Source organism: Gorilla gorilla, chromosome 8 (assembly GCF_029281585.2).
Source record: "Gorilla gorilla gorilla isolate KB3781 chromosome 8, NHGRI_mGorGor1-v2.1_pri, whole genome shotgun sequence".
In the NCBI taxonomy this organism is placed as follows: domain Eukaryota; kingdom Metazoa; phylum Chordata; class Mammalia; order Primates; family Hominidae; genus Gorilla; species Gorilla gorilla.
Window position 1 is genome coordinate 106,370,873 of NC_073232.2, and position 27,078 is coordinate 106,397,950.

General features: G+C 42.3%; 1 protein-coding gene and 1 long non-coding RNA gene across 6 annotated transcripts in view; one reads left to right on the forward strand and one right to left on the reverse strand.

Moving 5' to 3' along the window:
• The window catches only part of PLCE1 (phospholipase C epsilon 1), a 334,371-nt gene that overhangs the window by 102,698 nt on the left and 204,595 nt on the right, over positions 1 to 27,078 (forward strand). The window lies entirely within an intron of this gene.
• Positions 3,669 to 5,581, reverse strand: LOC129524956 (uncharacterized). Its single transcript, XR_008668946.2, has 3 exons — positions 5,451 to 5,581; positions 5,009 to 5,093; positions 3,669 to 3,894 (listed from the first exon to the last, which is right to left on the reverse strand). It is a non-coding gene; the product is annotated as an uncharacterized lncRNA (long non-coding RNA).

The following is a 27,078-nucleotide window of genomic DNA, read 5'->3' on the forward strand; positions in this document are numbered from 1 at the left end:
GAGTCTCTTCTGGGGAAAGAGAAAGCAGGGAAGGTGATGCAGAGGTGGGAATGGAAGAACTTCAGTTCTTGACTTCTCTTGGTTCTTCGCCGGGTCCTCCTGCAGGTAAGAGAGATTTTCAAGTCACTAACACTTTGGTGTGAGTTAATTGTGTCTGCTCTTCCTCATACTGTGTGCAGACCACTATGGAAGATGGATGCAACAGGAATGGCCTGTTGGAAGACTGGTGAGCAATACCAGCTCCGGAGGGCATACAAGTTTCTGCAGGGGCCACAGGGGAGGGTTCCCTGTCTGGAATTGGAGGCTCAGATGGGGCTTCCTCCAGGAAGCATTTAGAGATGGAGTGTGACTTAGCTGTAGTTACCACAAAGAGGGAACAGCATTTGCAGAAGCCTAGAAGTGAACAGCATTTGCAGAAGCCTAGAAGTGAGAGAGAGGAGTGAGTCCATGATGGGTTTGGGACCCCTATGGGGAGCTATTTCTGCAGATCCACAGGCCCCTCAGAGCTCTCCACAGAGGAAATATGGTCATTGTTTGTCAGAAGCCCTGCCGAGGCGGCGTGAGGCTTATGAGGAAATGGGACATGAGACAGCGAGGCACTAGAAGGGTACTTCCTAGCAGTCTCTCACCTGCGCACCTCACCCCTGTGTGCACAGCACATGGCTCACCCCTCGGGGCTTCAGTGTTCTCATGAATGAAATGAGGACTTAATGAAGTCCTTTCAGTTCCTCAGCTCTTTGGCTCTCTGAAAATATTTTTAAAGCTGAGGAAAAAAAAATAAAGTAATACTGAAAACAGATTTCAGTCCTTATTAGGTTGCAAAATGGAAACAGAGACAGAACCTGGTATTGAGAAATAATTCAAAGAAGCATTTAAGAAGAGACATCTTTGATATTGAGTAGATAAAGAATTTATGGCAATTCTAGTCTACACTGGGCTTGAGTTACCAACAAACAAGAAATGAATCAACGGAGAAACCTGAGGAAGAGGAGAAACCCCCCCTCAGAAGCAAGTGGGCATTTGAAAACAAGTGACACAGGCGACCTCCTGTCGGTGGGGTGAGCTACTTGGTAAATACAGGGCCAGTGGCTGGCACAGGAAGACGTGCCGGAGTGGTGGTGGCAGCAGGAGTGAGTCAGAGAGCCTGAGCTCTCTGGAGGGGCTGGCTTGCCTTTGGAGGCAGAGGTTCTGGGCACGGGAAGGATGTTGCCCCCTGCTCTGTGTGGAGGCTCTGAAGGGGTCTGGCTCGGAAGGCCATTTGTAGAGCTGAGTGAATGCCACCTGGGCTGGGCAGAACTGGCATCTCGTGCGGTGGTGGGCATGTGATAGGAGACATGTACCCAGGACATGTACCCAGAGTTGCCTGGGGACCTCCGGGGCTATGGGTCAGAACCACTCGGATGAGTGGGGCTGCAGATGGGCAGCTCTCTGCTCTGCCTATTGAGAAGTGAGATTCTGACAGGGAATCTGAGAAAGGGGGGCAAATGGTTTTTTTCTCCTTGGCATTATAACATGAGCCAGATGCATTGAATCAGGCATCAGCATTGTCACATCAGTAGCAACAATAAGCATCTGTTCTATGCCAAGCATTAGGCTATGCCCATTATCTACATTATTCACAGACCTCACAACAACCTGTCTAGGGGGCATTGTTTTTAATCCCCATTTTACCCCATATTCCAGTGAGCCTCAGAAACATTGAGCCTTGAAACTAGTGAATTGCAGAGATGAGGAACCACACCCAAGTGTACCTGTTTCTCTTTCACGAGAGAGACATAGTCTAAGTTGTGTTTTCCAATCCCAAGCAGTTGCACCAATGCTGTGCTCACGGTAATGTAAAACATAAGCAACATTGAGTATTATTGTTTTTAGGTTTTTACTTTAATAAATATTAAAATGATACCTTTGTCCCCTTTTGCATTTTGTTGATAACTAGTGAAGGTGAACAATGTGTCTGCCATCTGCCTCCTGGGTGGATTGTCTTCTTGGCTTTGCCCATTGCTAGGCAACTCATGTCACACGTGAGGACAATACATTCCAGTGTGTTTGAGTGACCTGACCAAGGCCACACAGCTGGTTATCAGAGAGGCCTAGGCCAGAACTCGTGCCAGCGCCTCTCCCATGGCTATCCTGTCTGCATCCTCCACACCCCAGCCCTGGGCTGCACTCCCAGCTCCTCATCCTGGTGCCACGACGGGTGGTATGAGAAGCCCACTATTCCCAGGGGCTATCCAGCAGGAAGACAGAATGGGACAGGCAGCTCTTTGACCAAAGCATCCCAATGTGAAATCCGTCTACAAAAAGCCTTGGAATCTCTTCTGATGAATAATAGGTAACCACTCAGGCATAGTTTAAAATAGTTTGGTTTGTTTTGAAATTTTTTAAAAATACAAAGAAGAAAAACAGTGGAGGAGGCAGATGGCATGTTTTAAAAGAGTTCTTGCTGGAGATTTTAAAAGCCAATATAAAAACTAACTAATAAACTGCCCATCACAATCTAAAGATAGATATACCAAAAATTTCACTGGGGCACCTGGGGACAAGAACAGCTGTTACTGTGAATCTACTGTTTATTAGGTGCTGACTGTCAGGCATCATACTGAGTTTCTGAGTCTTCCACTTATTCCTCACAACCACCTGATAAGACAGATACTGTTACTGTCATTATCACCATTTTACAGATAGGCAAACTGAGGCTTATTTTTACAAGATAAGTGGCAAAGCTAGGGCTTGAACCTTGGGCCTGACTCCAGTGTTTGTGCTGTTAATTACTGATGCTGCCAGACACCCTGAGAAAGCATCTAAGCCAGGGAAGTGGGAGCAGCCCTCTGGCCTTCAAGAGAGCAATCGTTGTAAAAACAGATTATCCCAGCCACTTTGAATAATAGTTCTTGATCCAGAAAAAAAGCACCCCAAAGACCATTTATCAAGATCCTTCTCTTCTTTTAGATTAACATCAGTGCCATGTTTCAGTTTCAGTAATTGAGGCTCAAGAAATTTGCTGTACAAACCACCATGGCATGTGTGTACCTATGTAAGAAAACTGCATGTTCTGCACATGTACCCCAGAACTTAAAGTATAATTAAAAAAAGAAAGAAAGAAATTTGCTGTAGGCAACTCTAAGTGTTGAGCTAAAATGAACCAAACTCAAGCATCTTGCCTCCTTCTATCCTTACCCACATGGTGTGTGTGCATGCACATGCACACACAGTGCAACTCACACACCAAAACAGCTAAGAATAAAATGGGTTCGAATAACTCAAGCAAACAGTCGATTGAAATTACAGACTTCAAGGCTAGTAGGCACCAGGCCAGGACATTCTCATTTCGGGTCTACCAACAAACTATCTCCTTTTTAAAGAGAAATGTCATTTTGATTTCAGCCATCCTTGCAGGAGGTTTTTCAGTGTAAATTCCTCTTAGCCTTCCTAAGTAAAAATGAAGAACAGCTGATCCTTGTCTTGTCCAATGTATGATTTTCCCTGGAACTTTTATGAGCTGAGTAGGATGAGCAAGAGAGGAAGTGTTCTTTAAGAGAGTCAATGTGCGGCCACTCTCAGCTGCCTAGTGTTGCCTCTAGCAACTAAGATTTATTTTATAAACACATATATGGTCCTTACTGTACAGCAGGCACTGCTCAAAACAGTGTACAAATAGTAACGTCCTCTTCACAACCCTATGAAGGGGAAAGTGAGGCAGAAAGGAACTAATTAACTGGCCCAAAATCACATCGCTAGAGTGGCAGGTGGGGGATCAGGGCTCAGGTAGCTTGCCTTCGGTGTGCATTACTCGTGGTTAGTAGTGTTGCCAATTTCTTCTGACATAGAGTTGATTATCTTCATGCTGTTTTTCTCACACAGAGATTAAGCCTGAAGTTCATGTATCCCATGACCCTGGGGAGAAAAAGAAACCTAACTACAATAAGCAATGGGAAATGAGTCAGAGCCTGTTTATTTTGATGATTGATTTTGTGAGAGTGATTTGTCGAATGAATGAACCAAATGAATGATGGCCTTTTGCGGCTTCTGTTTGCCACTTTGATATTCCAGGATTTATTTCTTTTGATCTTCTAAGCCATCTAATTTAAATACCCACAAATTCAGATATTACAATTTATATTTGGCCTTCAGTCCCCCATCTGCATCTGGCACGGTGGACTCAAGTACAGTTCACCTCTTGTGCATTTGACTCTCACTCTAAAAATAAGGGCCAGATGAATGTTCATATTCCTTATAGAACAGATGATGGTTTTACTAGACGAGTGTGGTTTATACTTTAGAACAGCAGCTGCACATATGGAATGAAATTATTTGAGTAACCTATTTTCAAACCTTGACACATACATTTGGCTTAAAATTCAACATGCGCTTTCTCAAAAAGGAAGCAAATGTAAACAGTCTTCTCATATATTATCCTGCACATCTGAATCCTATGTTTTATTTATTCGTTTCTCTTTTGAGTCTGGAATATGATCAGTTGGAAATGAGGAAGGAAGCCCCATTCATTTGCCTCTTTGTGATGCCATGAAAACGATAGCATGTTTGAGCTGATGGAGGGCCTTGGAAATAATCAGAGGAGACCCTTTCATTTTATAGAAGGATTCTGAGGCCCAGAGAAGTGCAGTTTGCCTGGGTTCCTCCAGTCAAAGGTGGTGAACATGGGCTTAAGACCAGGTTGCCTGACTCTAGGCCAACTGAGTTGGACAGTGTTGAGGTAAACTCTGAAAAGCTGGTGTTCCTGCCCACCACAGCTCCCCACCTGACCCCTCCAGCCTCAGTCATCACCCAGACACCAGGGATCACCTGTCAGTTATCTCAGACCAGAGATATCTCTTCAAGCTTCAGGCCTGTACTCCCTTTGTGTATTAGGCACTTATCACCACTCACCCAAACAATACATTGACTGATAGCGCCTCCCCATCGTCCTGATCATCTCCCCCAAACACACACACACACAAAACACTTTTAAGGCACAGACCCATTGTTCTCAAAAAGCAGTCTTGATTACCTTAGTCCTTTTCTAAAATGCTGCCATTGTCCACTTCACTCACTCCCACTCGTGTATCCCAATCATTCAGAATGATGTTGGCACACTGAAAGCACTCAATAAATATGTGTTGAATGAATGAAAGGCTCCTCGTTTCCTACTAAAGAAATTAATCTCCATTTCTTAGCTTGGTAGTCAAGGCCCTTTATCATCTGGCATTAATCTTTTCCCATTTTGCTCACTTCCTCCCTTCTGTCCTCTGCTAATTAAACAAACAAGTAGCTCTTTTTTAAGGTAAAAATTTATTGTTTACCAATAAATACTCAACTTATTGTTTATGCCAAGTCTTTTTTCACCTTTTTATGAGTGTTAACTCGTTTAATTCACACAACAAACCTATAAGGTTGGTACTATCATTATTACCATTTTACAAATAAGGCAATTGAGCCACAAGTTAAGTTACCTCTCTATGATCACACTTTTAAGATGAGGCAGAGCTGGGATTCAAACTCAGGAAGTGTGGCTTCACATCCCATGCATGTAGCCACTATGCCATGGCTAGCTTTCCTATTGGTTTATTTTTAGTTATAAACTTCAACAGTCTGGAAGTACATAAAAAGTAACAATTTTTCACCCACTTCAAAAAGAATTTAGATAATGTGTATTCTTCCAGATGCTTTTCTTATGTTAACTAGTATATTTACATAATTTTAAAACCAAAATTATACATACTACAACATGCCTTTTAAATTTACTATATTTTTGAGATATTTCCATAAATATTCCTACACATATCTCTTGCATATATCACAGCCTCATTATTTTTCATTGTTGCCTAGTATACTCTTGTATGGATACACACCATAATTTATTTTTTCAGTCCCTGTTGATGAACACTTCAGCTATTCCCAAGATTTTTCCCTTAGGAACAATGCTGGAGTGAGCATCTTTATATATCTATGTGTGTAATGCTAAATATTTCTGTAATTCAGATTCCTAAAAAATGTGATTGCTGAGTCTTGGGGTATACACACTTAAAACTGTGATACTGATAAATGGCCCCCAAAATGCTGTCCTCCCACAAATAGTGTCTTGCAGTTTGCCAATTTATCCTCCCACAAATAGTGTCTTGCAGTTTGCCATGATTCCCTTTTCCTCTGCACACAAATTCGGGAATTGAATGCTTCCGTCTTAACTGTTCCAGTCCTCTCCTCTCTGGGAGCTCATATTCTCTGCTTGTCATGCCTCTATGCCTCTCTTTTTGCACAGTGAATGTATTTTTTCTTCCCCTGCTGCTCCATAATATCAAATCCTCCTTGTTCACTGACTGGTGCTCATGTTGTCTCTTGTTTCTTTCTCTCTCTCTCTCTCTCTCTCTTCCCCTCCCCTCCCCCCCCCACACCCTTTTCTCCTTCCCTCTCCCCTCTGCCTCCTTGGTTATATAAAACCATAGTGGTTTCTTTGATACAATATTCACATCAAGGAGTCTCGGAGGCTACCTAGAGAAGAGTGAGTTCTGACTGTTGCTGGCAGTGGCGACGCTTTATGTGGTGCCAATTGGGTTGATGTTTGTAGCCTCAGTATTTGGCTGTGTTGTTAAAGATGACCCCATTTGGTATCCGTTATTTAGGGCACAGCAGTGAGTGTGATTAAGAAAGGAACAAAGAGTTACAAAGGAAAGCAAAACTGGAGAAGAGCCTTTTAAATGATGAAGGAGATGAGAAAAAGGAAGATAAAGGCAAGACGTTGCTGAACTCCTCCTTCATGCCACCCCCCTTGCTTGGTGCTTTACATACATTATTGCATTTAATCCCCCAGTGAGAACAGACTAAACAGATTAGGAATGGTCTGTCTGGAAGACAGGAGGAGGATGTGAGCAAAGTTTCTGAAGTCATAAATCGTTCTAGTGTAAAACTACAAAGATACCCCACGAAGTTACAGCAGAGTGAGTTTAGGACAAGAGAAAGGTAGTAAGTAGTACTTCCAAATGGGGCTAGTAAACAGTGGACTCTGTAACCAAAAGTGTGGAAAGATGGACAATTTAAATAGCTTTTTTTTTTTAAGGTTTTAGACAACTGCATGATAATACATTGCTACTGGATTTCTAATTGGAGTTAGGATGCTTGGAGTCTTTAGACATTCATATTGAGGTCAAGGAGTCTAACCGTATGTACAGCCCTGTAGTCCATGAAGGTATCTGGGGGAGCAGAAGAGAGAACATTCAGGGCTTCTGTCATCTCTCTTTAAACCAGAATCTCTCTACTTCTTATCTCTTGAAAGTTCTGGGCTTCTACATGAGATTTCCTTTGTGAGGGACAAAAAAAAGTTGTTATTTATTTATTTATTTTAAAGTCTACAAACGATTGCATTAGTTGTTTGACTCCACTATTCGAGACAAGCCGTGGGCTGGATGGACTGTGGCTCTAACCAACGGGAGGAAATTTTACTCATGGACCAAGGCTCCACCATTGCTTCTCTCAATTCCATAATACAAGCTAGAGTCTGACAGCCTTGTAGCTCAGCCCTGACCTCAGTGAGGTGAGGACTCGGTGAGGTGAGAGAAGGCAAGTGCAGCAGCAAGAACTGCTCCTGTTTCTGAAAGAACATCCCAGTCCATTGGTAAGGCCTCCCAACCCCATTCCACCCTATCACAAGCAAGGTGGGAGCTCCCCTGCAGCCAGTGCCCCAAGTGCCTTGCCTACTGTGTGCCTTTGAAGGAAGAGTCAGGGAGGCCAGGAGCCTCAGCCTGAGCGCTGGCTCACAGGTTCTGTGCTGTCACTGAGCTACTTACTTCACCCCTACTCTTGCCTGGTCTTTCCCTTGGGCTGTGAGTCAGAAGACAGTGGTTGAAGTCTCTGCTTACCCATTTTGCAGCCATAAGATTCTCTAGCACTCTCAACCTCTTTCTAACCCATGGTTTTCTCTGTGTTACTGTAACAAATCCTACTAATCAGGCTGCTAGGAGGACTGACTAAGATAATGCAAACAAAACACTTTTCAGGGTGCCTGCTGCATGGTGAAGCCTCAGTAAATGGTAGTATTGGTGGTCGTAGTTGGGTCATTTTTATACCCCCTCCACCCCCTGCTTCCTCTGCTGATATCTTGGTTCCTAGCCCTGTGACTTGGAAGAGGCTTGGGCTTCTGCTATGATACCTGCTTCTGAGCCAGTAATCCCCAACCCTGACATCTGCCTGCTGCCTTCCAGTCCCATGGCTTGCCCCATCAATACTGATTTTCTGTCCTTGATTATACCTGCAGTGACATCACAAAGCACAATACATCATACACAGTGATACCCAGTAACAGCCCTCTTTGTATGTTACTGCATTTAAAAAAAGAACTTTGTCTCTTAAGAGCACTTCGCATATGTCGTTTCATATTTGATAGCCTTCCTTTTCTGCAATTGAAATGTAGAAATATCAATGACTTGTCCTAAGGTGCAGGCTTGCTAGTTGATATAGACAAGAAGAAACCCAGGTCCTCTGATTCCCAACTTCTTTTTACCATTTCCTGCCATCTTTTGAGTTTTTGTATCTAGATATATTGGCCTTTGCTTTGATTTATATAGACTTGTAGGTTTCCCTGTGAATCTGGGAGCAGGATGAAGGTAAGAGTTTAACTTCTGCTTTGCAGTTATACTGTAGTCAGCTGCTAAAACATAAGAATACTATCTAGATGTTAATGAAAAAAATATTATTTTTGACCTATTTTTGTTTCAAAATGTTCTGGACTTATCTCAATAAATAGCTGTTAAGATGTTTATCAAATTTATTGCATTCCCCAAAATCTAAATAAATACCTGAGATAAAAAGAAAATGCGACCCACTTGAGGTTAGGAGTTCGAGACCAGCCTGGCCAACATGGTGAAACTTCATCTTTACTAAAAATACAAAAATTAGCCATGCATGGTGGCACGTTCCTATAGTTCCAGCTACTTGGGAGGCTGAGGCAGGAGAATCGCTTGAACCTGGGAGGCAGAGGTTGCAGTGAGCCAAGATTGTGCCACTGTACTCCAGCCTGGGTGACAGAGCGAGACTCTGTCTCAAAGGAGAAAATATGGCCAAAAAATAAAATTAAATACAATAAAGCTAAACTTCCTTAATAAATGGAAAATGGCATTAGGCTTATAAGAAAGGTATTCTACATAAAATATTTTGCCTCTGCAACCAGCAAATTCTACCATATTAAAGACATAGCAGTTTTGTCTCTCTGTGCCAAAAATCACAAGAACTTTTATTCTTGTTCTCATGATCCACTGCAATGTTCTCTATTCAGAAAGCTCTGGGATGGTTTTTTTTTTCCTGGCTCCTTTGATGTTCCTCAGACAAAGACTCTTGAGGTTGCAGATTTGTTGTATGTTTTTAGACCAGTGCAGAGATGGGGTTCAGAGGAACATTTCACATGGGCTTTGATGTTAGAATCCTTTGACAAATCATGTTTGCCTTTCAAAATGATATCAGGAGGATAGACCTTTTCCTTTTTTTCTTTTTTTTCTTTTTTTTTCTTTTTTTTTTTTTTTTTTGAGATGGAGTCTCACTCTGTCGCCCAGGCTGGAGTGCAGTGGTGTGATCTCTGCTCACTGCAAGGTCCACCTCCTGGGTTCATGCCATTCTCCTGCCTCAGCCTCCTGAGTAGCTGGGACTACAGGCACCTGCCACCACGCCCAGCTAATTTTTTGTATTTTTAGTAGAGACGAGGTTTCACCGTGTTAGCCAGGATGGTCTCGATCTCCTGACCTCGTGATCCGCCCACCTCGGCCTCCCAAAGTTCTGGGATTACAGGTGTGAGCCACCGTGCCTGGCCAAGGATAGACCTTTTCTAAGGGTTGTCAAGGAAATAACCTCATGTGCAGAAAAAGTTTTATGCACAAATATGTGTATCACAACAGCTTTACAATAGTGAAAACCCGGAAACAAATTAATAGTAATGAGAGAATGGTTACTTACACAGTTGTGAAATCATGAGGAGGAATCTCACATAGAATTGAAAGTGAGGTCTAAAGAACTTTATAGTAATATGGAGAAAAACTTGGTTAATACATTATGTAGAAAAGCAGATTATAAATTTTGTGTAATATGACATCACAACTATGGAAAACTACACAGTGGTAGTGGTATCACAGGTGATCTTTTGCTTTTCTTTATTTTCCAGTTTTTCTGTAATAAGCAAGAATTTTGAAAATTGGAATGGGAAAAGGGTGTTTTACTGAAAACAGAAGCATCATCCTTCTCTGTTAGTAATTTTCAGCTTGATTTGGTTTGTAGTGCTGCAGAAAGTGCTGTTGATTTCTCTAGAATAGTGTTTCTCAACCTCAGCTAGTTGTGGGAGCAGCCCTGTGCACTGGACAATGTTTAGCAGCATCATTCGCCTCAACGCACAAGATGCCTGTAGCGTGCCCTCAGTTTTGACTAACAAAAATGTCTCCACACATTGCCAAATGTCCCTGGTGTGGGTGGTCGTGATAAAATAACGTCTGGTTGAGAACTGCTGTTCTAGAATCATGCACTGATACATCCCAAATACCCACTCCCTGGGAGACCCAGCAAGAGGTGGCAGTGGGTATTCAGTTGTACACAGTAATGGAGTATGTAGAAATCTAGAAATTCATTCACTCACTCATGAGACATTTATTTTCCAGAAAGGTGTTTGGCATCAGAAAAATGTGGCAATAGGAAGCAGGGTTCCTTCCAGCTCCAGGGTGGGATTCAGTGGGAGGAATTCAGCCCCTTGCGGGCAGAGGTGGAGTGAAGAAAGGGCCTGGCAAGCAACGAGGCTCACTAGGACTGAGACACCAGCAGTTTTGGTCACAAAAGGAGGTGGAAGCCAAATTCCCAGCCTGAGATGGGAATGAAAGCAGAAATGCAGTTGACTAGACATTGTGGAGCCTGCACCAGAGAACTAAAGCTCCTTAAATTCCTCCTGACAGGGAACAGGATTGTCCTCAGAGCCTAGGGCAGCCCTCAGCTTGCTGGTGGAAGGAATGGGGACTTGGATAAGGAGTTGGAAGAGTGGGTGGCTAGAGAGCCCCTGCAAGGCACTGCCCACTCAGTAGTGATACTTACTGTGAAGGGCCGTGGGTCTAGACTGAGGCATTTACACTTGGTTCTGGAAGAGAGGAAAGAAGCCAAACCAGTTTTCCTATAGGAAAGATCTCTAGAAGTGGATCAAAGAATGTACACTTTTTGAATTTCGATGGGTAGTACTCAGTTGCCTTTCTAAATGCCAGTATAATGATCAATGGATTGGATATTATTTTGGCATTTTATAGTGCTTGAATAATAAGTTTATTATTTTAAATGTTTGTAGTGCTGCCGAAGGTTTATAAAGGTTTATGGCTGTCACAGTTTTGCTTTCATGACCTGTTGTTGATCGTATCTTTGATTTATGTGAGGCCTAGACAGGAACAGAATCCCTAATCATGAAATTTTTCCTATGGGAAAATATATCTTGCTTTATGACAATCTACTTTATGACGTGCTTTCCAGAAATAATGTGTGGCAAAAAGTAGAGGTCATCTATAAAGTTTCTGTTTGTTTTATCTGTTGTGAATTTCCATGATTTTTGTCCCCCTTTGATGGCTAATTTATTTTCCATCCTGTATTAGAGATATATATTTAATAAAATTTAAAATATTCTTTTTTAAAAATGCATGAAGCACAAGGAAGGTGAATGGGTGATTAACAAGATAGTGATTCAGATTGAATATTAAATGTATCTCATTTCATGAAACAAATGCATTCAATTAGGTTGAATGATATGAAATTTTGATTTTTCTAGGTCAAAAACAGTCAAATATCAGCAATTTTATATGGCTCAGTGCAATAGTAATGTTGGCTATAAAGAAAATTTTTGTGAAATGAATATTCTGTTTTTTATTGCTTTCTTAAAAATTCTGAGGTTCATTTCCCTGAAGACAGAGTTGAAAACTTTGGCTGTGTATCATGCTGGGCATGGCTGGAATTCAACAAATTATTCTTGCTTTGAATGATTGTTTCCATTGGAACAAGAGTTCCCAACGAACCCTGGCTGCTCATAGAATCACTGGGGAAACTTTAAAAGATATAATCCATGGCTCCACACAGATAAATCAGTACATTGGATATGGTATGCAGTGGGGCAGGGCTCAGGCCTCAGTATTTTTTTGTTCCCCACCTGACTCTAAGGTGCAGCCAGTTTGAGAACCACTGCACTAGAATTTCATTTTAAGGAGTCTCAACGGAGCTTTTGTATACCTTAGAAAAACACAATGCCTTTGTTCCTCACCTACTTCTCTATCTTGCTTTGGACCAATAAGGTCTAAAGATGAAATGTGAAAAAAATATATTTAACTTGATCAACCCCCTGCTTTGGTTTTCATTCAACAGAACATTTATTGGGTACCTACTATGTGCCTGGTCCTAGGGCTGGGGATTTTGATGAAACAGATGAATGCTGAGTTAAAGAAGAATTATGCCTCTTAAAGAAGCCAGGGATTATATGAAATGTCCCAAACAGGCAAATCTATAGCGATAGAAGGTAGATTAGTGGTGGTTGCCTAGGGCTAGTGAGGGTGGGAAAATAGGGAGTGACTTTAAACGGGTATGAGACTTAACTTGGAGGTGAAAAAAGGACCTAAAATTGATTGTGGTATAACTATATTAAAAACTATTGACTTGTGTACTTTAAATGAATGAATTGTATGGAATGTGGATTATATCTCAATAAAGCTGCTGTTAAAAAAAAAAAAAGCCAAGGGTTCCTTTTGGCATGAGGACTTCACACTGAATAAGTAAATTAGGAACAGCAGAGAAGAAACTCAGTACTATACACCCATTCCTTTCAAAACTAATAGACAATAAAATGGGGACAATAACTGAGGGCAAAATAAAGTAAATCCTGGTTGGAGATGTTTAGTTACCACCTGTATTCCAAATAGCACCTGAGTGTTCAGAGGGTGGATGGGCTGGGAGCCGTAGATGAGAAAAAGACAAGAACCTTCATAGAATGTACTGTGTGCCAGGCACTATGCTAAGTGCTCTTTGTATGTATTCATTCATTCAATTATCACACAGTTATCCCCATTTTACTATTTTGAAATGGAAGCACAGAGAAGTAACTGCCCTAAGGTCATATAGCTAGTTAAGCAGTGACATTAAGACTGCCTTAAAGAGTGGAAGTATTCTAATAGCAATGTGACGATGCAGGAATGGGAGTGGCAGTGGGCAGGGAAGCTTGGGCTTGTTGAGGGGATGGATAGTTGTCACAATGTGTTCAACTAGGGTAATAATGGAGGAGGGGGTAGAAGGGTGGACAGTGAGGGGTTACTGAGGAACTCCCTTGACCATGCTAAGGAAACAAAATGCAGCAGATGGGCATCGTTGAAGATAATTGAATCAAAACAAGGCTTAAGAAGGCCAAGTTCAGTTTTCTAAATGTGCAGATATATGCATGTCTCAATGAGTGTCTCTCTGGGTCTGTTCCCTGGGTCTCACTATGACCTGGGCTCTGGGGAGAAATTACTAAAAGAGAAGTCACAATGACCTAGGGAAATTGAAAAGCCTCCATAGGACCTGCCTTAGAACCTTACATTCTTTGAATGGTTGCAAAGTCGCAGCCGAAGGTGACTAGCCCAGAATGCTCAGAACATTTGGCATCAAACCTGGACTAGAAGGTAAACCTCTAGAGGGGAAGGAAAAGTCTATTGTCCCCTGACCTCCTCACTTCCCCCAAAGTGGAGCAAATTGGGCTCCCCAGCTTTTCTTTTCCTTCTCAGTGAGACAGATGAGTATAGACAGTAATTGTGCAGGGGCAGAGGAGGAGGGAGGGACATTGGAGACTGTGTCCACCCAGGCTCTCAGGCTAACAGTCTGATCTCTAAGCCAAATGCTGCACTTCAGAGCCAGCAACTTTTCATCCACATGAATACATTCCCCTTGACCTTTCCACGTTTGCTTTGTGCTCTCAGGGCTCAGTTCATTCATGAAGATTTTTCCAAGATCTGCCCTGTTCTAACTTCCTTTTATGCTTGGATTTTTATACCAAGCCTCATAGCACCTCCCATGTAGGTAGCATTTCCTACTATTATAATCTCCACATTACCCCCAAATAATCGAGAGTTCACAGTATAGCTGTTCTTTTCTTATTTCGTTGTGCCCTAGACCTCATGATAGGTTAATCCTCTTATGCCCTATGTTTTTTTGTTGTTGTTGTTCTTGCACAGTTCTTTTTTTTTTTTATACTTTAAGTTCTAGGGTACATGTGCACACATGTGCACAACGTGCAGGTTTGTTACATCTGTATACATGTGCCATGTTGGTGTGCTGCACCCATTAACTCATCATTTACATTAGGTGTATCTCCTAATGCTATCCCTCCCCCCTTCCCCCATCCCACAACAGGCCCCGGTGTGTGATGTCCCCCTTCCTGTGTCCAAGTGTTCTCATTGTTCAATTCCCACCTACAAGTGAGAACATGCGATGTTTGGTTTTTTGTCCTTGCGATAGTTTGTTCAGAATGATGGTTTCCAGCTTCATCCATGTCCCTACAAAGGACATGAACTCATCATTTTTTATGGCTGCATAGTATTCCATGGTGTATATATGCCACATTTTCTTAATCCAGTCTATCATTTTTGGACATTTGGGTTGGTTCCAGGTCTTTGCTATTGTGAATAGTGCCGCAATAAACATACGTGTGCATGTGTCTTTATAGCAGCATGATTTATAATCCTTTGGGTATATACCCAGTAATGGGATGGCTGGGTCAAATGGTATTTCTAGTTCTAGATCCCTGAGGAATTGCCACACTGTCTTCCACAATGGTTGAACCAGTTTACAGTCCCACCAACAGTGTAAAAGTGTTCCTATTTCTCCACATCCTCTCCAGCACCTGTTGTTTCCTGACTTTTTAATGATCGCTGTTCTAACTGGTGTGAGATTGTATCTCATTGTGGTTTTGATTTGCATTTCTCTGATGGCCAGTGATGATGAGCACTTTTTCATGTGTCTGTTGGCTGCATAAATGTCTTCTTCTGAGAAGTGTCTGTTCATATCCTTCGCCCACTTGTTGATGAGGTTGTTTTTTTCTTGTAAATTTGTTTGAGTTCATTGTAGATTCTGGATATTAGCCCTTTGTCAGATGAGTAGATTGTAAAAATTTTCTCCCATTCTGCAGGTTGCCTGTTCACTCTGATGGTAGTTTCTTTTGCTGGTTCTTGCACAGTTCTAGGCACCAGTAGCCATTCATTCCCCACTGAAGTCAGCATGTTCCCAGTGACTGTGGCTTCCTCTTGACTCCTGGAGCCCCAGCTGCCTGAACCTCTCTCTTCTCACTTATTATTTCCTGCCTCGTGTTAACTTTCCCTCTTACCTGCCTGCCTTCCAGCCATCCTTGGTCATGCAAGAGACACTCAATGCAACAGGGATGAGTCACTGATTAATCAGCAAGCACTTTATACAGCCATGATGCAGGGCAATAACTGTTCTGATGACAGACACTGGGGAGAACAGGGGGCATCTCCAGGGCTTGCTCATCTCTGACATGCTGTCCCTGATCCTTCCTCCTGCTCCTTCCTCTCTCCATCCTTTTCTTCAAAATTCTATCTTTCTGTCTTTCTGTGATTCTGTCCTCATCACCTTCCTCCCCTGCCACAAATACCCCTGAGTTTCTTAACTACTCACAATTTAGATCTCATTTATCCTTTTATTTGCTATGTCTATAGAACTTGGCTTTTCTTGTTTTCTGTGTCTTGTGTCTGAATATAATAATGATGTTTAACATTCTGTGTGTGACCTCTGACTGATTTTGGAAATGGGAAAAGGATCCATGGCATTGGTAGGAAAAGGTTGCCAAGTCTGCCTTAAGAATTTTTAGGAATGGCAGGGCATGGTGGCTCATGCCTGTAATCCCAACACTTTGGGAGGCTGAGGCAGGCAGATTACCTGAGATTAGGAGTTCAAGACCAGCTTGGCCAACATGGTGAAACCCCATCTCTACTAAAAATACAAAAATTAGCTGGGCGTGGTGGCAGGTGCCTGTAGTCCCAGCTACTCAGGAGGCTGAGGCAGGAGAATTGCTTGAACCTGGGAGGCAGAGGTTGCAATAAGCTAAAATCGCACCACTGCACTCCAGCCTGGGCAAAAGAGTGAGACTCTGTCTCAAAAAAAAATTTTTTTTTAAGAATATTTGCAGGGTAAAACATAAAAGAGCTGATGATGAAACCTGTTGGATGAACTGATGAAACCCCAAATTTACCCAGCCAGTAATGGCCATGCCCTTCACCTTCCAAATGCTTTTTGCTTCTCCCTGGCCTCATGTTGAAGAATTGAAAAGGAGAAATTTGGAGAGAGTGCGATAAAAGAAAAGACAAAGAGTGTCTGCTATTATCCCTGCATCTCTGACTTCCCACAGTCTGTTTTTCAGCTGTTCCCTGTCCACTCCCAGGACCTCTGCCTCCTGTCTTATAGTGTATCATGGTCTCCACTGGATAACAGATAAGCAAGGTTGAGTCATCTGATATGGTCATCCCTGGATATGGACTTTCTCCTCCAATCATGAGCACAACAAATAGAGCTCCCATCCTCTCTCCTTCACTCTCATCAAGTGAATGGCTCTTGTGGTGAGACCAGAAGATCTTGAGAAGAGTGTGAGGAACTAGCTTCCCAGTGCATAAAAGGTGACCCGACTTTTGGGCCATGAGTGACAGAACCCTCCAGCTGAATCTGCATTTGCTCCTGAAAAGGAACCCTATCCAAAGTAGCTACAGAAGTGATTTAAACAGAGATGTGGCCCCAGCAAAAGTCCTTTTCTTCCAGCTCAGCATCACATTGTCTTCTTTGACTCCTACCAGCTCTGCTGGGAGTGAGACTCAGTGACCCTTCCCTTCCCTATAGCCTACCCAGCCCACAGATTCGTGCCAAACACTCGTTGCACTGACTTCATTTGTCCCCTGTCTTTGACATTACTGGTAATGTCCAGTATATGCAGATGCCAAAGACCAGCTAACATCAGTTCAAGGAATATTTCAGGAGTTCCACTTGTATACAATACAATATACCATGAATCACTAGATCATGGTGGGTATAAAAGAGAGAAAATCCTTGGAACACCCATAAGCAGTTGATCCCAGTGGGTTGGTTAGGCTGTAGTTAGTATATACACTGCTGTTGATACTGCCTTTAATTATGTGTAGTCACACCTGCATTGTGTCCTTTATGAGCTCTTAGAAAATAATGAATGCACCCAATTGTTTAGGGCTCCCACAAAGTGAAGGACAACATTATTTCAAATTATTGCAAGAAGCCCAGGGTATCTGGAGACAGGGAAAGCTCTTAAGTCTACTTTTTATACAATAGAGCTTCATACCGTTATTCTATATATAATCTTTTCACCAAAACACTGTCGCCTGATTGTTTCAACAAAAGACCTCTTTGTTTTGATAGCCAAGAAAAACCTTAAGCTCAGTAGAGACATGAGAGCAAGCTTTTTAAATTACAAAATGTAAGTGCTAAAACCATATTTTTGGAATGTAAATTGGAAGGTTTTTTTTAAAAAAAGTTTTGTTAACTTTAAAAGAAGTTACAATTTTTTAAAACTTAAGTTTTTAACCTAAGTTTTTATAAGTTTTAAAATTTTCATTAACTTTAGCATTTTTTTCTCTTTTCTTTTTTAATGATTTCCATGGAATTCTTTGACATGCAGCTCAGGGTGACCATATCTTTCTTATCTGACTGTAGGGTAGGCCCAGGTAAGCTGAAAGGTGATAACTTTCCCACACTCCTGAGCCCTCTGAAGGTCAAATATATTGTGTTCAACGCTCAACCTCTCAGGATAATCCTAGCCCTGAACATAGGCTGATACAGTTTGGCTCTGTGTCCCCACCCAAATCTCATCTTATAGCTCCCATAATTCCCATGTGTTGTGGGAGGGACCCAGTGGGGGATGATTGAATCATGGGGGCAGGTCTTTCTTGTGCTGTTCTCATGATAGTGAATGGGTCTCATAAGATCTGATGGTTTTAAAAATGGGAGTTTCTCTGCACAAGCTCTCTCTTTGCCGCTGCCATCCATATAAGATGTGACTTGCTCCTCCTTGCCTTCCACCATGATTGTGAGGCCTCCCCAGTCATGTGGAACTATAAGTCCAATAAACCTCTTTCTTTCGCAAATTGCCCAATCTTGGGTATGTCTTTATCAGCACCGTGAAAACGGACTAATACATATGCTCTTCTACACACACATAGCTGAGAGTCTCTGTAACAGGACAGAGGTAGTCTATCTGGGGATAGATTGAAAGTCCCTGACTCATCCTCATGAACTTGAGTGCAGTTTTAATGCCACGACCTGTCCATTTTTTTGTAGTTCCCCAATATTTTGGAACCTCCTTGAAGGCTTACCTTTCCACTGCTATCTTACAAAAGTGGAGAGAAAGGTGACATTTCCTATAAGATGTTCCATCTCTTTTAAGATCTATACCTCCAACTAGACAGGAAAAGTCCTAAGTCCTCGCCCACCCTGTGGAATGCTTCTGAAAGTTGTCACTTACCTTGTGAGTACAAATGAAGTATATGGTCTCTCTCCTGTTCCAGGCTGGTAGGTAATGTGTACTTTGCCCTTTCTCATTGGTTTTTGTTAATAAAAGGAAACCACCAAGCTATAAGAAATCTTAGAAGTCATCATCTCTATTCCATTGGTGCCTTAAGAGAAGAGGCTGTGTCTTGTTTGAGGTTATATCTTCAATACTTAGCAAAATACCTCTGGAAGGCAATGGATGTCCTCAGGCATAGGAGATATAACCCTCCAGCTGTATGCATGTCCATATAGCTTGCATAGGTAGTTTGCTTAGGAAATGTTTATGAACAGAAATGGTTCTGGCCTAGAATTGCATCCACTTATAAGGACTCAAAAGGTTCCTGTTTATCTCCCCAAACTCACTGCTCAATCTCTTAGCTTCACCCATAGGAAAACTATTTTGCACACACTGTTCCCTTTGCTTAGAACATTTCCCCCTCTCTTACCCTTCCTCAACCTTGCCCTAGCTAACTCTTACTGTCTTTAGGTTGTGTCTTAGATGTTACCTCCTAGAAGAACCTTCCATGGCCTCCTAAGACCCTCCTCTGTGTATCTGAAACACTGTATGCCCACACCACTGTAGAATTTTATGCTGTAATACAATTGCCCATTATCTTGCTTACCTTCCCTGATGCTCAGTAACTTTCTTAAGGACAAGAAGCTGTTTTACTCATTATTTTATCTCTAGCTACTGGCAACCTATTTTGCACAAAATAGACATTCAGTAAATATTTGTTGACTGAATGAATGAATGAACAAAGTCCAAACAAGGAATATATTCTTAGGCGTAGACGGCTTATCTTTCAGAAATTAAAGTGCGGCTACTTTGTGTCTGCATTGAATGTCAGTCCAAGCTTCTCAGAGGATTCCTCTGGATAGGCACCCTAGCATGGGTCCTAGCTATTGCTTAGGACCTCCCAGGGCCTGCCTTTCTCTGGGTGTAGGGCCCAGGATTTTCCCCACTAGGCTGGGCTTTCCTACTATTCTCTACCCTTACTCAACTCCTCTATCCTGTCTGGGAGACTCAGCAATTCCTCTTCCAGGCTCCATGTCCTCCTGCCCTGCCTAAACTTGGTGACAGCTCTAGCTCCTGGGAATCTGGTGATCTCTATTCACCCACCACTACCTATTTCATTTGCTCTGCCTGAGGTGTGTTCACTAACAGGTTGTTGAATATGGCTCTACCCTTGGATGAAACTTGAAAGTCTGTACTGGTTGTCTTAAACAGCTTTCAGTCTTATTGGCAGGCATGAGGCTCTGCAGCTGCTCAATTAATCAGGACCAGAAGCCAACTTATGTTGGGTCCTGTCTCTGAGAATAAGTCCATGTTAGCTCAACTACTGAGTTCATGATCCTTGGGGGATTTGGAGAGGAATGTCCCTAGCTCCTCTCTGGTGGTCATTCACTTGGGTCCCATTGGAAGAGAAACCTTTAAGAATGAAATCACTGCAGTTTTCCAGTAGAAGAAATACAGTGCATTTAATAAGGATAAATAACTGTCTGCTAATAATTAGAGGAGGATCTCTGCTTGCAGACCCTACTAATTCACACTCTGTCCTCATTCTCATCCTCTCCCTTTGCCCCTGGAAGTGATGCTCAAAGGATCAAAATCAAAAGGCAGTGGAAAGAAATGAAGGATGCAGGAGAAAGATGGACATTGGGAATAAAGGGAAGAGAGAGAGGGGTGATGGGGAAGGTAGGAAGATCAGGACAGAGCAAGGAACAACAGGATGAGATTCAAAAGAAAGCAACATGGGGAATATGCAAGTGGTGAGGGCTAAGAAATCTTAATAATGAAGAAACCATGGGGACTAAGAGGAAGTTGAAGAAAGCTGCTGGAGCAACCTAGAGAGACAGAAGAGAGCAGAGAAGTGAGTGAAAGGAATAAACCTGGGATGAGAGAGAGGATCTGCACTGTAACTCTGATATTGACCAAGAGGATTGATAACCTCCCTTTTATTAAATGCCACATACATGCCAAGTGCTGTGCTGAGGCTTTGCATTTATTATAGCATAGTGGGCACTAGCCCAGAATGGAATCCAGAGTTGAGCTGTTTATGGAGCTGTGCACCAGAAAACACTTAGATGTCTACACATAAGTTCACATGCAGGAGACTAGGAGAGGGTTGTTCTCTCCACCTCCAGTCTCAGCCCAGGAGGGCAGAGGTTGGCCAGCCACAGAGCCCAGTCCAGGTACTTCAACAAGGGGAACTGAGTGGAAGAACAGAAGCAAACTATCCCTGAGCATAGGAGGGGCTCCATCACCTTCAGAATGCTAGCAAATAGCTAGGAGGGATGAAGGCAGATGGTGATGGCTTTTGGGGGTAGGAAGTTACCTGAGGTCCTCAGGCCAGCAGGCATGGTCTTGGAGCTCTAAAGATTCAGGTATTTATGCTATTATGACCATTTGGGTATTCAGGGCTGGTGAAACTAGAAACAGAACTCACAGATGTCTTATCCCTTTGAATGCTTGTTTATAACAACTCTGTTATATCTCCATTAAAGAAACACTAGTTACTTCCCCCATGCTACTGGATGGTGGCACTAAGTACGACATGATTAGTGTGACGCAAAGACCATACTCTTTCCACTCTACCCTAAGGCATCTCATTAGAGATGGCATCTCTGCTGTCCCATCTCTGCTATCCCATTTCTGGTTGTCAGAGCAATATGTTCTAGGAGGTCAGCCTCAGCCTCAGGCCATCTTTAGGCAGACAGGAGGTTAAGAGAAGGGAAATGCAGTGCTGGTCCAGAAGCAATGACCAAGGCCCTGGGAGCCATGAAGATAGAGGCCACACTGGACATTTCCAGCTGGGCAGAGAGAGGAAGGTTAGAAACCAGGAAAAGATGAGCAGGAGTTCAGCCAATGAAGGTTTGGGGCACAGGAAGCAAAAAGCCTGGTCTAATAGGTTGGCATTGGTCCCCTCCACCCGTTGGGGACACACAGAAGCCTGGAGCCACAGGATGTCAGGAACTTTCTGTCCCTTTCAGCTTCACACATGCACAGCTTAGCGAGAACATTACCCTTGATCCTCTGAGCCAGGGATCACAGTCTACGGGATTTGTGAAAATTTGGTTTTGTCTTGCAGGGAATTTGTCCCCATGTGATTCATTAATTGACCCATTGCTCCTTAGAGCTCCAAGGAGCCTGGTAGTTCAGGCCATTAAGTCCCTTCTGTAGGCCTAATTCATGGCCTGACATCACAATCCTAACAACATAATCCATTTGTCCTGATTTGATTTTTTCTTTTCGAGAGGCTCCCTTGGCAGCCAGGTTTTCTCATTATGATATGATTCATCCATATGGTAATTACCATTAGAATTAGTATCTCAGACGTGATTCATCTTTGGAAGTATTAAGCTGGAAGCATCACTTACAGAAAGGCCTGTTCCATTTACAGCCATGGGGAATGTCTGCAGAGATGCTCCTTCATCCAGCTAGCATTTGTTGAGTTTTGCCCTGTACTGGATTCTGAACTAGGGGCCTTGAGGCGTATAGAGATGAATAGGCCCTAGACTGTGCCGTCAGTAGCTTCCATTCTAGAAGGGAGATGATAGGGACGTAAGTGCTTGTCAGATGGATGGTACAGTCAGAGATGAAAGGTAACATGTTCTCCTTAAAGTCTAGGATACAGGTTTTCAAACTCCAGCAGGAATCAAAATCACCTGAAGGGCTTGCTAAAACACAGATTACTGGGTCCCAGCCCAGAGTTTTTGATTCAGTAGGCCTGCGATGGAGCCCAAGAATTTGCAGTTCCAACAAACTCCTGGGTGAGGAGGATGATGCTGGTCTGGGGACCACACTTTGAGGACCATAGCTCTAAGTCTTCAATTATTTCTCCACTGTGCCCTTTCTCCATTGCTTGCAGCGTGCTAAGCAGTGCCCTGTGCTGGGGACAAAATGTTTATTAAAGCTTGGTCCCTGTCCCAGTGGGGACATAGTAGGAGAGTAAACAGGGATTTCTGTACTTCACAGAAAGTGCTACTAGAGCTTTGCTTAAGGTGTCATTGGATCACCAAAAAGAACATGATTATTTCTTGCCGGAACCCAGGGAAGGCCACATGGAGGAGGTAAAATTTTAATAAAAGGGATGTGGATTGGAAGAAGTTGTATGGAAGGGCATTTGCAGCTGCGAAATTCCCAAGTTTTCAAATGTCCTGGGGCATCCTCTAACTTCTTCTAAGATGTTCCCCTGAAGTGATAAAGGTTCAGCTTACTTCCCATAGAAGCCTCTGGCACAGTTCTGGTTAATTGGCCTGGTTTTAGCAAAGTCTTTATGTTTGTCTTTCCGGAGTTCTGTTTGGTCAGTGTCTTGCTCGTGCATGGTCTGAATACTCTCAGTAGAATGGAATTCTCTGCACAGGCATTTGAATGGAATGTGGAATCACGAGCAGAGCAAACAGCAGCCTGCTACCAAAATTCTCCTCCCCATCCCTGCCATTTAAGTCTCCAAGCTGCTGCAACTACCCCCTCCAACAGCCTCACTGTTTTTGTTGACTCTTCAGGAAATTCGACAGTTCTTATATCATTGCGTTTTGTTTACACACAGACACCCATCAGACATGAAACTTCTAGTATCTTCAACCTTTTAGAACACTGCTTGTAGATTCCAAAGTTAGAAAAGAGGCTCATGAGACTAGTAAAGGGGTTTCCAAACCATAGCGCAGAGCTCTTACACTTCATGCTGTGAGAGGCCCCTGCGTTGTTACCACCTATTAACTCACAGGTGACACCGTTAAAATAAATGTCATTGTTTTTCTAGCTCAGGGCACTTTAAGAACCACATTATGGGGAAGATAAGGGTGCTATTAGAAGCACATATGTAGTCACTAGTGCGAAATGGCAGCTGATACTGAAGGAGAATAGTAATAAGAGAGAGGGAATAGGAGAAGCTAATGTATTAGAGAATAATGATCATCAAAGTAATCATCAAAATTAAGTTTAATTATACCCTCCATCTGCCACTGAAGAAGGGGCTGGGTATGATACAGGGTAAAATCCTAGCACGCTGGGATGCTGAGGCAGGAGGCTTGCTTGAGCTCAGGAGTTTGAGACCAGCGTGGGCAACATAGCAAGACCCCATCTCTACAAATAATATAAAATTAGCCCAGCATAGTGGTGGTGCCTGTAGTCCCAGCCACTCAGGAGGCTGAGGTGGGAAGATCACTTGAGCCCAAGAGGTCAAGGCTGCAGTGAGCTATGATTGTGCCACTGCACTCCAGCCTGGGCAACAGAGTGAGACCTTGTCTCAGAGAAAAAAAAAGAAAGAAAGAAAAAGAAAGCAAGGGAGTATGGATTATAGAACAGTAACACTAAAAGGGACCTTGGAGATAATAACTGGCCAGCCTCTTCGTGATAAAGATAAGAAAACTGGGGCAAAGAGTAGGTTATGAGGAAGAGGGTTTCAGTTATTTGCCCAGTATCACACAATTACACAGTACAGACTGTGGGTCTCTCCAGGGCAGAGTCTTTTTTCTTTTTAAAATCATTGTTCTCCAGCATCTACCATAGTCGATGTAACTGCAACTCAATATTTGTTTATTTAAATTGATTTAGCAGAGTCAATACATTAATCCATATCTTGGTTTCTTTTAAACCCCATGATCCTTTCAAATGATCAATTTCATGAAAAATTAGTAGAGAGAATAGATCAGATTAAGTCCTTTGACTCTAAGCCAATCAGCAAATGATAATGAAATGTTGTTAAACTATTGGTGGATTTATCAGAAATGGCCAAGTTTGGTTACTAGCAATTAAATCCACATTTGGCTACAGCTATTCTGAATACTTCGTAAAGATTTTATGCCGTTTCATATGATTTATATATCTAGTTTTCAGCAAATACAGGTGACAGTAGAATGTCGCCTGTGGTTCAGATGAATCCAATGTAGTCAGGGCCAAAAAACCAGAGGATTCTAGCCAAGTTTTTGGTGAAGACATAGAATTGAGAAATTCATTTATTCAATCAAGAACTGTTCATTGAGAACTCATAATGCCAAACACTGTTCTAGACACTGCAGATACAGCAGTGAAAAAAAGAAAATCTCATGAAGCTGACATTCTAATGGAAGGAACAGACAACAAACAAACAAAAAGTGATGGAGGGATTGTGACTACAATTACCCCTCTGTTGAAAGTGCTTCCTCTGACATCTGTAATAGGATTTTCTGTTTGGTTTGGTAGTTAACAGCACTAGATTAGACATGGAGAGTCTTGATGTTAAGTCCTAGCTGTGTGCACATTAGCGCCTTTTTTTTTTTTTTTTTTTTTTTTTTTTTTTTTTTTGAGGCAGAGTCTCGCTTTGTTCCCCAGGCTGGAGTGCAGTGGCGCGATCTTGGCTCGCTGCAAGCTCCGCCTCCTGGGTTCATGCCATTCTCCTGCCTCAGCCTCCGGAGTAGCTGGGATTACAGGCACCTAGCGCCTTATTTTTAAATGCTGAAAATAGTAGAACCTCTTCATAGAGTTGTTCGGCGGTTTAATTGAAATCACATCTCACTACTCAGGGCCTGGTTCATTTTAAGCATTCAACAAATGATGCAATTATTATTATTATTGAGTCAATGGACCTCTAAGTAACACACTTTCTTCCTGTTGAAAGATTTCAGAAGATATGCCATCAGATCTTAGAACCTCATAATTTTTCATAAGTGATCTCAAAAAGATAGCTTCTGAAACAGAGCAAGTACAAAATTGACCCCACTTGACAATACCCTTTTTGACTTTAGTAGAAGTCAAGTCAAGAAAAACCTCTGGCTATTCCAAGGAGCTTTCCTTCTGGGTGAGTGCTGTGGATGTGGTGTGTCTGGTTGCTTCATGCCTTTTGGTGCATGCAGGTCTTTGCCTTTGTCTCCATCTGAATTACCCCAGCTCTTTTCAGCCTCAGTATGCTTGTTTTCTTTTGTTTTGGGCCTAAACTCCACATCCTAGTACTGGCTTCTATATGGCATCCCTCTTTCATGAGTCACAAGGAACTGCAAATGCCTTTTAAAGTGTTTATGCAAGTGTTATCTAAGCATTGCTTGCTTTTCTCTAAGTCATTTTATTGTGTCAAATCATTTTGCCCAAACCACTCCAGGCCATGTCATTTCACAGCACCTACCATAATGGGAGGAGTGTAATCCCATGGAAGGATCCATTCACAGTTTGCAACATTGATCTATAGTTCTCTGTATAAAGCCTGCATCTCTAAAAACTTAGCAATGACCAAATATAAAAACTTTGACTCCTTTCCTTTCCTCCCAATGACTTCAGCAAGTCCTGTAGAAATATATTTTGATAATATATAATAGCCTACAATTTTTTACTAATTTATTTAGTCTACTTGTTTATTGTCTGCCTTCCCCATGAAAATGAAGCTCGTCTTCCTCACTGGTAGAACACCAGCAGTTGAGCTTAGCACAGTGTATGTGCTCAGTAAATATAAATCACTTGTTGAGTAAATGAATGCTCACATAGCTGTCTAGCAAGTGTGGATGCCATGTTGTGATGTGTTGGATTTTGTTTCAAAAAAGATATTGGCCTATGTAGGGCAGTAGTCTGTCTAGTTTTCAGCACTTTCCATCACCATATTAACCTTGAGTTTCTCTCATTTGTGACTGTATAATTTAAAACTATAAATCTCCACATAAAGGAAGCATATTTGGTCATTCATTAGACTTAACTTGACTATTTTCAAAAGGAATTGAGAGTGGCCATGAAAGGAATTATCATGAATAAAAACAATAACAACAGCATTGTAAACATCACCTAAACCTCTTACCAAGATCACCCCTAACAGTGTGATCTTTATCCCACTGTTGGGCTTTGAGTGTGACAATGGATAGTGCAATGGATAAAGCTGGACCACAGAGTTAGAGAAATCTGGGTTTCTATCCTGGCATAGCCTCTTACTAGGTGTGTAAGGCTGACTGTATTTCTCTACCTCTCTAGGCTTACTTTCCCATCTACAAAATGAATCAACTTTATAGATTAGTGTGTGGATTCAATTGTTATGTAATTAAAATACTTATTATGGTTCCAAACACATCATCATTGTGTCAGTTAACATCTGCTGTGTAGCAAAGGACTCCCAAAACTTACCGACTTTTCACAACAATCATTTATTTAACCCATGATTCTGTGAATTAGTTGGGTAGTTCTAGTCTGGATCAACTGATCTCTGCTGGGCCCTCTCATGCATCTGTGGCAGCAGTTGGACTGGCAAGTGGATGATCTAGGATCCAGGATGGTTTCATTATGTGTCTGGCTGTTGGCAAGTTATCAGCCAAGGTGACAGGAGTGACTGGGCCATGGTCTTTCATCCTCCCACAATCTAGTTCAGGCTTCTTCACATGGCAGTTGTTGCAGAGTTGCCAAAAGCAACAAGAGAGAGAATCTCCAATGTACAGGTACTTTTTAAGACTGCTTGCATCATATTTGCTAAATTTCCATTAGTTAAGGAAATCACAGTTCCAGCCCAGTGTCAGTGAAGGAAATAATTCACGGCCATTTTTGTAGCCTGCCACAATCCTCATCATCACTGTCATCATAAAAACTAGTATTTG